The sequence below is a fragment of the Camellia sinensis genome, chromosome 13 (genome assembly GCF_055761805.1).
Source record: "Camellia sinensis isolate YWXY chromosome 13, ASM5576180v1, whole genome shotgun sequence".
Classification (NCBI taxonomy): Eukaryota; Viridiplantae; Streptophyta; class Magnoliopsida; order Ericales; family Theaceae; genus Camellia; species Camellia sinensis.
In genome coordinates this window covers 126,477,574-126,490,842 of record NC_138973.1, presented here as the reverse complement: position 1 = coordinate 126,490,842, position 13,269 = coordinate 126,477,574, and positions in this window count along the sequence as shown.

The window sequence follows — 13,269 nt, the reverse complement described above, 5'->3', positions numbered from 1 at the left end:
CTTGGCATGCGTGCATCATTCATTTGTCTTGCATGCACCAGGCTCGGCGCATTATTCAAACCGCATTGTATTTCAATACCTATTTGAATACATGTATCAATTGTTGCATTCATATGCCATCTTAGATAGCTGAGCCTACTTAGTTGCATTTTGCATGTGTTGCATTAGGCATTTCAAACATAGCTAGGATCATGCATTGATATCTAACATAGCTTATGTTTTGCCTCGGAGTACACTGTGAGTGTTTATGCTTTAGCATCCTTGCATGTGTGTAAGTGACTACCATGATAGCGTGCTTGCCATGAGGGTAACTGCTTAAGTGTTTAACTGCATGAATGCCTATGGATGAAGGCTTCATTGCTTAAATTGGAACAATTCATCAAAATGTGCATTTTAAGCCTACTTGAGAGTGTCAAATCATGTTTTCTAAGCCCACTTAAGGGTGGCAAATCCGCGTCGTAGCCTACTTGAGGGTAGCATCTTTCAAACCATTTTCGAAAAACGAACATGAGATGTTTTGTTCCAAATTGAGTGATTTAGTCTATACTTGTGTGTTGTGAGCATCACACAGTAAGTTAGGTTAATAAGCCGGAATAAGAACACATGTGTTTTCAAAAACAACATATCATGCTTAGTAAAGGCCGATCCTTTGATCGGGCGAGCAGGGGTGCTCATTTCAGGACCTTCCCCTCTTGTACCCAAGTTCCTGAGCCGAGGCAACTTTGGTGATGACGGACATGTGGCCTTTGGCACGAGTCAGGGTTTCCTAAATTTTTCAAAACAAAATATTTAGGTGGCGACTCTGTAATCTGGCAAAGCAGTCCAGTTTGGCATTTTTGATTCAGAATCTGATTTTCCAAAATGATTTATCGGATTGAACTCTTTGGTGATTTATCAGTCTTGCATTGCACTTTGTGAGATTAGATTCAGAACCGTGATAGGGGTCCGAACTGTAGTAGCTAAGAACCCAATCTGCACCCTCTCCGAAAGGGGGGCGCGCGAAGCGAGTTCGGGCGGTCCACAATGTGCAAACAGAGGCATTCAACAGCAAGGTAGTGGCTTTTCAGGTGGAAACCAAGCATGCATGGGCCTCCCTCACTTCCCGAGATTAACAAATTAGTTTAATTAGTAATAGATCATATATGTGTTGTAATTAATTAGTTGTAGCTAATTAAGTGTTATAAAAAATTAGTTAGTTTAACTAGTCATTCAATTTCGTTTTGTAATTGGTTAACTAGAACAGTTAATTTATTTGGTTTGTAATAATTAGTTAGCTAGTATAGCTAGTTAATTAATTCGAGTTTTGTAATAATTAGTTAGCTTAATTAGCATAGTTAGCTAGTTAGCTTCTATTCATTTGGACCCTCCTTCGCGAGGGCATAATGTTGTAATAAGTGTGCGTGCGTGCGTGCGTGTGTGCGTATATGTCTTCCAACCCCACGTCTTTCTCTCTTTTATTTTAATCGCTTTTGATGGTTAGATTAGGGACATGTTTTAATTAGCATATCGCATGCTTGCATCCATTCATCTTGTCTTGCATGCACCGAGGCTCGGTGCATCATTCAAAATGCATTGTCATTTCAATATCTTGTTGGAATACGTGTTTAATCACATGTTAGTTAGATTGCTTCATATGCCATATTCGTAGCCAAGCCTATTAATTGCATATTGCTTGTGTTGCATTAGACATCTTGTATAGTTAGGAATCATGCATTATTTTCTAACTCATATCTTATTAGCTTTGTGTATTAGGTGAGTTTTTATTCTTTAGCATACTTACATAAGTGTGAATGTTACCATGATTAGCACGCTTGCCATGAGGCTATGTGCTTAAATGCTAAACTGCTTGAATGCCTGTGGATGAAGGCTTGTTGTTTGCATTAGAACAATTCAACGAATGTGCGTTTTAAGCCGACTTTGTTGAGTGACAAATCATGTTTTAAAGCCACTATGTTTGGTGGCAAATCTACAATCTTTAAGCCCACTTGAGGTGGCAAATTTAAACCATTTTCGTAAACAAACATGAGTTGAGTTGTTCCAAATTGACCAAACTAGTCTATACTTGATTGTGCACATCACATAGTAAAGCTAGCTTAATAATCAACAAGAGCACATAATGTTTATAAAATATCATATCATGATTAGTAGAGGCCGATCTTCAATCGGGCAAACGGGGGTGCTCAATTCATAACCTTCCCCTCTCGTACCTAAGTTCTCGAGCCGAGACAACTTTGGTGATGACGAACATGTGGCCTTTGGCATGAGTCATGGGTTTCCTAAATTTCTCCAAAAATAAGATATTTAGGTGACGACTCTGTATCTGGCAAAGCAGTCTAATTTTGACATTATTTGATTTAAATTCGATTTTTCAAAAAAAATTGCCGGATTTGGACTCTTTCGTGAATATCAATTTCACATTGCACTTGTGAGATTAGATTCAGAACCGCGAGAGTCCAAACTGTAGGGCTTCTTTCTGAGCTTCTGAAAGGGGGCGCGAAAAACCCAAGCTACAGTTTCTGGTGACTCTGTTGGGGATTTAGAGAACTTGACTCGAACTCATGATATGACATTTTATCTACACTTATGTGTTTCTTTGCATTGCAATTGCATCAGTGCACCTATGTCATTGTGTTTGCCATCTGCTATTCCTGAACGGTTTGTCGGTGGCTTCTTTGGAAAAGCTTGCCAAAAGGTTGACCGGTTATGGGCTTTGCCACGATGGGAACACAACCCTTAGATCTGGACTACCACTGTACCGTTTGATCCTCCTTTCACTTCTCGGTGTTAGGTGTGAGAGATATATTAGGTAGTCTTGCTGAGGTACCCTTTTCATCCAATCGACCTAGTTACATATTGGAAACCATAGAGACTGTTCCAAACTAGGACAAGTTGCTTACCCGAATACAGGAATTGTGTGAAACCGCTTGTTTTGCGTAGTGAAACGCCTAGTTCCTCACAAAACTAGGACAGGGTAACCCTACCCCATTATAGGGGTATTGTGGCTCTCGCTTGCTTGATATGTTCTTTTAGAGAGAAACTCTACGGAAATGTATGTATCAGTTATAAGTCTGGGTATCAGTTTTTGGGAGGCAGAATTCAGTATTGAGCATGGTTCTACAGCTTTGATTACATCAGTGTACTGATTAGAATCTGAGTAGAGGTGCTATGCGGTTTCTGATTTTTGTTTTTCTTTTTTTGCTTTATTTCCTTTTGCAAGGTAGTGTTTCACAATTGCTTCGGACGATTTTGTTCCCCCTAAGCACTTTGGACTCGTGTAAGAAGGTTTTACAGATCTGGGGATCTTGTTAGGGGACAGCCAGTGTTTGTTTCACACCCACCAGTTACGAGACAGAGGAGAGTTCGGCATAATTCACCAATTCAACAATCACCTGCACTCAGTTAGGGACAATCTTCTACATCCAGGCCAGTAAGAGATCATTCGTCCATTCAGATGGCTCAGTACCCCGCCGATATGGAGGATCTGATTCGCCATCTCCAACAAACCATTGAAACTATGCAGCAAGATGTTGCCTGCAAAGCTGAGGTTACAGCCCAACAAACTAAAGTGATAAACAGGCTGCAGCAACAACAACCACAGCAAGCAACAGCTTCTGCTTCCCATGCACCTCCAACAGGGATTCCAGCACCTGGAATTATAGTTAATGTCAAAGAGAATTTGGGCATACCAGTAGATCCGATCCCGCCATAGGCCTCCAAAGGACCAGTGTATCAAACGGAAGCGCCATTTGAATTCGAGGTTGACCCTACCGCAGTGAAAGTCAACAAGTTGGAAAAGCTTTTTCGATGGGCGCAGGGTGTGAATTCAATCCCGGATATCAAAGATGGCTATACTGACTCGGCAGTGACTTTGCCAGACAGATTCAAGATGCCACATATAGACCGCTTTGATGGCTCGGGTGATCCCATGGTCCATTTGCGGCTATTCTCAAACATTCTGCGGCCGATGGTCATTTCTAGGCTCCAAAAGCTATCGCTTTTCAGCTGAACCCTGTTAGGGATAGCGACTATCTGGTATGCAAAATTGGAAGACTCTCTGAAACGGAGCTGGGATGAAATGACTAAGGACTTTGTTGCACAATATTCATACAACACGCAGATCGAGGTCACCACCTGTGATCTTGAAGCAATTCGTCAGGAGCCAAATGAGGGCTTCTCAGACTTTGTGACAAGGTAGAGGGCCAAGGCTTCGATGACGACTACCCGGCCATCCGAAAAAGATCAAATCAGAATGATAGTCCGTAGCCCGCAGGGGAAATTACTGTAGAAGATGATTGTCTTACCCTTGTTCACATTTGCTGATCTCCATGAGATAGGAGTGCATGTTGAAGATGCCATGAGACAGGGGTTGATAAATGATGAGAAGGAACAACCTAAGAGGCCTTTCACACGCAGTTCCAATGCGACTACTAGCGGTAGCGCAACTGCAAGGCCTTCAGACGTGGGTATGATCACCACCACACCCAAGACTGACAACCCCTTGTCGGTACATCTAACACAACTTCACAAACCTCAAGCCATCAAGCCCGAAATCAAAGGGTCTTCACCTCGCTTCACATGTCCTTATCCAAAGCCATGAGCGTGTTGATCAAAATGGGGCATCTTAAGCTGTTAGAGCCTCGCCCTCTACCTGATCCCCTCATCCCAAAACACAACCCGACCAAATATTGTGCTTTTCAACAGTAGCACGGTTATGACACCGACTAATGCTATAGGCTGCATCATGAGATCCAAGATCTTATTGATAACAAGGTGATAACACCTCCCCAAAAACCCAACGTCACTACAAATCCTCTCCCACCACATAATCAAGTCCCTCCACCCCAGCATATAAACCTCATCCATACACTGGTCGTCCCTTATGACCCCAGTATATATATCACCCTATCCCAACTGCCTAAGCCGGCTGTGTCCATTCCTAAAAACATGGACTTGTGTATGATGGACGTATCCACATTCCAACCTAAACCCGTGGTGGTGACAGTGCTGAATAAAGAGAGATTGGCCTTGGAGTGTTTGTTGCCCGAGGGCTTTGAGGACTTATCTAATGCAGAGGTGTACAACTCGGGCTTCTATATTGTGTCAATCAATCAAGCCAAGCCGGAAGTGGTGTTGCGAACTGGGATAGATGTCAGTGTAGTTTGAGAAGATAGACCAAGTCAGGGATTAGATGATCTAGCCAACCTGGAGGAGGATATAGAGAACTTGCAGTTCTTTGATGAGCAAGATCAAGGAGACGTGCATATTGATTGGTTTGATTTGAACGGGTCAACAGACAATCCTAGGTGGCTAAGTGATGAACCCAATATAGAGGAGGGAACTGAATTGAAGCTGGAAGAATAGAAAGCGGGAACCGCTGCAATGGCCGGAATGGTCGATGGAAAGGGTATATTGCCGGAGAGCACCGGTGTTAAGAAATTCGCTCAAGAAATGGATACCGTGAGCACTGTGGATATAGAGCAAGAAGCTGCACTGAAGCATTTTGAACAAGAAAGGGATCAAGACAAGCAGGAGGTTAGAAAAGCCCAATACCCTGCGGGGGATGTGAAAATAATTAGGACGGAAGAGAACAATAGTTTGTCGGTTGCCAGAGGAATATGGTGGGTAGATGATGATTTGCACCTTGCCCATACTGACGACGATTGGGGTGAAGACCTTCCTGACAACACTTGGTATGTGGGAGAGGTTGACCATATGACAAGAAGTGGTCGATATTTCAAACCACTGCATCTGGACTAACCCGAGGCATTCGGGAAGGATAAGGAAGTTGAGAAGCAGAAGGAAAAACAATTAGCAGAAGAGGCTGTACTAAAGCAGTTGAAGAAGATTCAAGCTGATATATCTATCTAGGGTCTGCTTATGGCTTCGCAAGTGCAGAGACAAGTTGTACTATCGGCGATGGATAAAACCAAATTGTCCATCGAAACTACTCCTAAACAACTAGTCGGACTGGTCTTCCCGGGAGGTACTGCGCCGACTTTGACCTTCTTGGACAAGGAACTGCCGCCAGAAGGCTCTGCACACAACAAGCCTTTATACATATCAGTGGAATGCCGAGAAAAATGGGTACCAGTCGTATTAGTCGACACCAGGTCAGCAATTAATGTTTGTCCATGCCGCACGGCTTATGGTATTGGCCTGAAATCGGCAAATTTTGTACCTATGGCCCAGGTGATCTGGCATATGACAATATGAGCAAAGAGGTGATGGGAAAAGTACAAATCAGAGTGCAGGTTGGACCAGCTCAACAGGATATTGAGTTTCACGTCCTAAATGTTCCAACCACTTTCAACTTGCTACTTGGATGACCCTGGCTGCACCAAGTGAGAGATGTCTCGTCCACCCTCCACCAAATGTTGAAGTATCCCTATGGGAAAGGGGTGGCTATAGTGTTTGGGAATTCTTTTATTCATCCTCTACCAGAGGTCACTACACCCGTGTTAGAGATTGCGCATGGCAAAGAGGATGTTTTCCTTTCAGGGTTTACCTTGGCTGAGGCCCAGGTAGTGCAAAATATCTTAGCTATTGATGAGGGCTTGTATGTTAGTGCCCAATCTGTATACCTCATGAACAAGCTACAACATATGCCAGGAATGGGATTAGGAAGGAGTGGTCGGAAGGGCGTCACTGCATTGGCTGATGTGCCACATAACCCGCATACCTTTGCTCTTGGTAATACACCCAGCAAAGAGGATCGGGTAAGGAATGGAAAAGAAATGGCAGGAAGGGCCAAAGCTAAGTAGACCTGAAAATGCTACAAGCTTGTGCATCGACTAATTTAGGGAACCCTAAATGGTCATTTTGTTCGGGAGGGTAAGAACTTCCCATTCTGTGGTTTCCCTAAACCCTGGTTCAACTTTGAGAAGCAGCGGGTTCCTAGCTTCAAGATTTTCTTCGACTTACAGTTGCAAGACAGTGATACAGAGGAAAGGGCAGAGCCGGTTACTGCTGAAGCTGAACAGAGCACAGAAAGTGAGTCCAACAACAGCGATCTTGAAATAGGAGCAGCACAGGCATGTATCCTTTTGAATCCACTGATCGACTCAGAGAGTTTGGGGGATAACCTGGCTGTTTCCATGATCGAGGACCAACCGGGTGCTAACCCTTCTAGCAGCATCTTGGATGCATCTGATGCACCATCCCTCATTTGGCAGTTGAAGGAGGGCTACTTATCCAGCAGTTCTTAGTCGGGTAGTGAGCTAGAATCTGATTCCCCAAAGTTTGTGGGGTCGGAATCAGATTCCGGTTCCTCTGAGTCTAGGTCTGGTATTCCTGGGAGTGATAACCCGGACGCCGAGGTCTTGTCCAAGTCATCTTTTTCCTTTTCTTTTGAGTCAGTTATAGCCGAGGAATTGGTTGAGCTTGACCTTGTGAATGAGAATGCTGCTATAGATTCTGAGTATTTCTCTGTGCCTTTTGTTTATTGCATTAATCATGATTTTCAAAATTTTGATGAAAACGATGAGGAAGGAATTCCTGTGGTTTTGAAACATTTGATTAATCGAGAAGATGAGAGGTTTGTAAAACCCCTTGTTGATGAAATCATTGCAATTAATGTGGGTACTAAGAAGGATTCGCATCTGGTCCAGATCGGGTCCACGTTGTCTTCGATGGAGCGCGAGCGCTTAGTCACTTTATTAAAAGATTTCAAAGATGTTTTCGCATGATCCTACGAAGACATGCCTGGAATTGATCCTAAGATTGTACAGCATCGAATTCCTCTTGACCCCGAGGCCCGACCCGTCAAATAGAAGTTGCAGAGAACACGCCCAGATTGGACTTTGAAGATTAAGGAAGAGGTCACCAAGAAGATAGATGCAGGGTTCTTGCTAGTATCTGAGTATCCAACTTGGTTGGCCAACATTGTTCCAGTGCCGAAGAAAGATGGAAAAATTCAAGTGTGTGTGGATTTCAAAGTTCTGAACGGAGCGAGTATGAAGGACGACTTTCTTCTACCACACATTGATGAATTGGTAGACTTCACCGCAGGTCATGCGTTGTTCTCCATCATTGATGGATTTTCCAAGTATAACTAGATTCTGATGGCACCTGATGACAGAGAGAAAACTGCGTTCACTACACCGTAGGGAACCTACTGCTACAGGGTGATGTCGTTTAGGCTGAAGAACGTCGAGGCTACTTATAAAAGGGCTGCAACTACCATTATGCATGACATGATCCACAAAGAGGTTGAGGTGTACATAGACGACATGATTGTAAAGTCCAAAGAAATAGGGAGCCACTACACTGCCTTGGAAAAATTCTTTCAACAGATCAGAGAATACAGACTGAGGTTGAATCAACAGAAGTATACTTTCGGCGTAACAACAGGTAAAATGTTGGGATTTTTTATCACACAGAGGGCATCGAGGTAGATCCTTCCAAAATCAAGGTCATCCTAGAAATGCCACCACCAAGGACTGAAAAAGAGATGCGAGGCTTTCTAGGTAAAGTTCAATTCATAAGACGGTTTATTTCTAAATTAACCTTGACTTGTGAACCACTATTTGGTCTGCTGAAGAAAAGAAAGAAATTTCGATGGGATGACCGATACCAATTCGCTTTCGAGCAAATCAAGCAGTATCTTCAGAATCTGCCTGTGTTGTCGCCGCTGGAGCCGGTGAAGCCTTTGATTCTGTATCTTTCAGTCACGAACACAACAATGGAATGCATGCTTGCTTAGGAATCTGAGGATAGGGTAGGAAAGCCATCTATTACTTGAGCAAGAAGATGCTGGAATATGAGACCCGTTACACCCCACTGAAGAAAGCTTGCTTAGCCTTGGTATGGGCTACCAGGAAGTTGAGGCACTACTTGTTAGATCACTCCATAATTCTGGTTTCCAGATTAGATCCTATCAAATATCTCTTTGAGAAGCCAGCGCTTACAGGTAGGCTAGCTCATTGGCTGCTTCCTCTCTCCGAATTTGATCTGAAGTATGTCACTCGCAAGTTTGTCAAAAGGAGAGCAGTAGCAGAATTTCTGGCAGATCACCCAATGGAAGGGGAAGAAGTGGTAGAATACCTGTTCCCAGATAACGCTATTCTGTAAGTTGAGGAAGAGATTTGGACAATGTACTTTGACGGAGTGTCTAATCAATATGGGTATGGGATAGGTGTATTGTTGATAACACCCGACAATTTCCATATGCCTTTAGCCTTCAAACTCCAGTTCAAGGTATCCAACAACGAAGCAGAATACAAGGCATGTATCGCTGGTTTGGAAGCTGCCCTGGAACTAGGGACAAAAATGTTGGACGTCATCGAGGACTCGAACCTAGTTGTGTCTCAAGAAAAAAGAGATTGGAAGGTCAAAGAAAAAAATATAAAGATCTATCACCAGACCCTGGACGGTCTGATTCCTAGGTTTGAGAAGCTGACCTTCACGCATCTACTAAGAGAGAACAACAGGTTCACTGACGCTTTATCAACTCTATTGTCAATGATAGACATCCGATTTGGAGTCCGGATGCGTCCGATCATCATTGAACAAAGATATAGACCGACCTACGAAACCATCGCCACAATAGATGAAGTGCAAGATCAAAACCCTTGGTTCTATGATATCTGGAACTTCTTGGAAAATGAGACTTATCCACTAAGGATAAATGCCAAAGATAAGAGGGCAATACGGCGGATGGCCGTTCAATTTATCATCTGCGGGGGTAAGTTGTATAAAAGAGGTCATCTGGGAATACACAAGTTGTGTGTTGACGCAGAGGAGCCAAACTGCCTAATGGAGGCCATCCATGGAGGAGAGTGCGGAGCGCACATGAGCAGAGTAATGTTAGCTCGAAAAATTCTTAGGCAAAGTTACTACTGGTCTACCATGAAGGAGGATTGTATTGGTTTTGTTCGGCGATGCCACAAATGTCAAATTCATGCTAATCGCATGAATATCCCGTCGTCGAAACTGTATGACATGACTTCACCATGGCCTTTCTTAGTCTCGGGAATTGACGTCATTGGGGCAGTTGCACCGAAAGGGTCGAATGGGCATGAATATATCCTAGTGGCAATTGATTAATTCACAAAGTGGGTGGAAGCTTAGTCTTATGCAGTGTTGAAGGCAGCGCATGTGGCTAAGTTTATCTGAAACAACATCATTTGCCATTATGGAGTCCCAAACGAGATCATTTCAAATAATGGCTAAGTTTATCTGAAACAACATCATTTGCCATTATGGAGTCCCAAACGAGATCATTTCAAATAATGGCTACCATTTCCAGAAAGAAGTGATAGACTTGTTGGAGAAATATAACGTGGCTTTTCATAAGTCATCCACATATCGGCCGTAAACCAATGGAGCTGTTGAGGCCACCAACAAGAACATCAAGCATATTTTGTAGAAAATGGTTGAGACCTACAGGGATTGGCCAGACAAATTGCCATTTGCACTCTGGGGCTATAGGACTTCAATTTGGACATCTACAGGGGTGACCCCTTATTCTCTTGTCTACGGGATGGAGGCTGTTCTGCCAATCGAAATAGAAATGTCGTCACTGCGAGTTACGGCTGAGTGTCAGATAGCAAAGACAGACTGGTAATAGAGCAGGTTCGAAGAAGTAATGTCATTTGATGAGAGAAGGCTAAAAGCACCGTACCATGTTCAGGTTTATCAACACAGGATTGCTAGGGCTTTTAACAAGAAGGTTAAGTCTCGGAATCTCAAAGAAGCGGATTTGGTGTTGAAAGACAACCGACCTCCCATCCATGACCCTAGGGGCAAGTTCAGACCCAATTAGACTGGTCCTTACATTATCAAAACTATCTGGCCGGGTGGAGCTGTGATTCTCATAGACGTGGATGGCTTAGAATTTTCCCAATCGATCAACATGGACAAGTTCAAAAAATACTATCCCTGAGAGGCTCGCTAGACCGAAAACCCGGAAAGGCAACCTAGGCAAAAGTTAGAGCACAAAAAAATTGAAAAAAGAAAAATAGAGCTTGTAAGGTTGAAAACCCGGAAGGGCGGCCTTGGCAAAAGTTAGAGCGCAAAAGGAGTGTTAATACTCGAGTACACCCGCACCGAACTACGCAAGGCCAAATTCCCATATTCTGGATACGTAGGCAATTTCATCTTGAAGTTCGGTCGTAAATACCTCCAATTCAACTGTCATGTCCATGTGTTTAATCAAGTCATCCTTGTCTATTCGTTATTTCAAAGTTCGGTTGTGATCCTTAGTCTAAGAGAAGATCTGGTTACAGTGCTAAGCTGTGTCATTCAGACAAGGGGCAATATTCCATCTTTGGATTTGGGGTTGTACATCTCGAGGATAGATTCCATGTGTGTCAAGTTGTGATCCTTATCGAAAATGGTTTTAAAAAGTTTTAATAAAAGTTGATTTTGTTCAAATTAATCTTTTTACAGCTTAGACCATTTTTGGACCAAAATGAAAACTTTCATTGTTCACAAATTCAATTTCATTGATTTCAATACAAAGTTTTCTAACTCTCAATACAAATAAAAGTTGTTTTTATTGCATTCAAAAAGAAAACTTGAAAAGTAAAGATCAAAACAACAAACTTAGGACATAGATGAGTCAAGTGCTCCTGCGTCCCCTCTCTGAGCTCGTAGAAGCTTCAGATGCTAAAGTAGGCCCAGTCTGCGCCTCATCTTCAAGCCAAGTCAAGCACTCACCAGGAAGTGCGCAGTTGAAACTAGAGGCAGGAGTTAGAAGCTCTCTCGTCCTCCAAGTAGTGGGGTATCTAGCCAATTGTGAACCTCGGACAGGGAATGAAACCGGGTATTTTACCCCCTCCTCTGGGCAAATCTGATCATGTCCGAACTGACGCCCGAACCGGAACGAAAAGTAAAATACACAGTGTGTCAAGCCAATCAGCTGAATGCGAGGTTGCTGAGTCATGCTGTAGCTCATCTTGGACAGATCAAACCAGGACCAACGCCAAGCAATGTCAACAGTAGACCTGTTGCACATCCAATGGCACCACCATCCCTCGTTTGGGAAATCTACTAGCTGTTGGCGAAAGAAATAGCCCTGTGCTGAGTATTTAGGGCATGTATCCACTATCTTCAACCTGTCCATGAGCCACACTTGGAGAGGGATGAAAGAAAATAGAGATTAAAGAATAGAGAGGTATATGTTGAGAGAAAAGTAAGAAAAGGGATTTGAGAGAAAAACAAAGCATGAGTGCCGAGAGAAGAGAGAAACACATATTAGGAAGGGCGGGAAACACTACCTGAAGAAGTAGTGGACTCCTTACAAATTTGTTTGTCTCTCGCCGATGGAAGGCGTCTAAGCCCATTAAAGTCTCGGCCAACACCAAACCAATGTAGCTCTTGCCCTCTTTCAAGCCTTGGGCCACTTTAACTAGCCGAATGCTAGACCCTCTAAAACTGGGGGCAAGAAAGTAATGAGCTAACATGCACAAACAAAGGGCGTGTTGTCAAAAACCTCGCCAAAGAAGGTTGCCTCGGTCACTGGCTTCAGAAAATCGATGGATCAGGCTGGGAATATCCAGCTCTCCATTGTGAACCAAGGATCGGGCCTTGTGTAGAGTAAGCCCACACATTCTTTCCAAAGCTTGGATGTGACCAAAACGTGGCTGAGGCAGGATTTCCTCATCACGTCGGGACTCCATTAGCACTTGAAATTCCTCGATTGTCGGGCATGTCTCTTGTCCCCCGAAGCTAAAGACATTTGTAATTGGGTTCCAACATCTAGCCGCGACGTGTAGGAACGGAAAACAAAAGTGGAGTATGACTCAGCGAGAATAGTGCATTTATGCCGAAACCTCAGAAATTTATCTTTTCCGAGCCATCTAAAGTTGCAATCCAATTCGAGAGTTTTTGGGCAAAGAATGGCTCCATTTGTGAAGAATTTGCAGCTGAAATAAAGAAATCACGAAGCTCTACCTTTGGTAGAGGATAAGGCAGTAAGTGGAAGCCAGGTGGCAACAATCTGAAGGTTCCTCACATTGATGGCCGATAGGCCACTTTGGTAGCCAATCGGCCACCACTGGTGGCCGACAACCTCTATTCATGGCCGACAACCTTCTTGTCTATCCTATTGTCCACCTGTGTGTTGGGCAATGCTGAAGGAATGTGTTTTGTTCTATTCTTTATGCATTTTAAGGTCTTGTTTTGAGTCCTTTTAACTTTAGCAAGTTTGTTGAGTTGCATTCGAGTTATTTTGTTTTTGCTTATCTAGTTATTGTTATTTTGTTTATTGAGTTGTCGCTGTTTTGTTTATCAAATTATATTACTTTGTTTGTTAGTTGTTTGATCGGT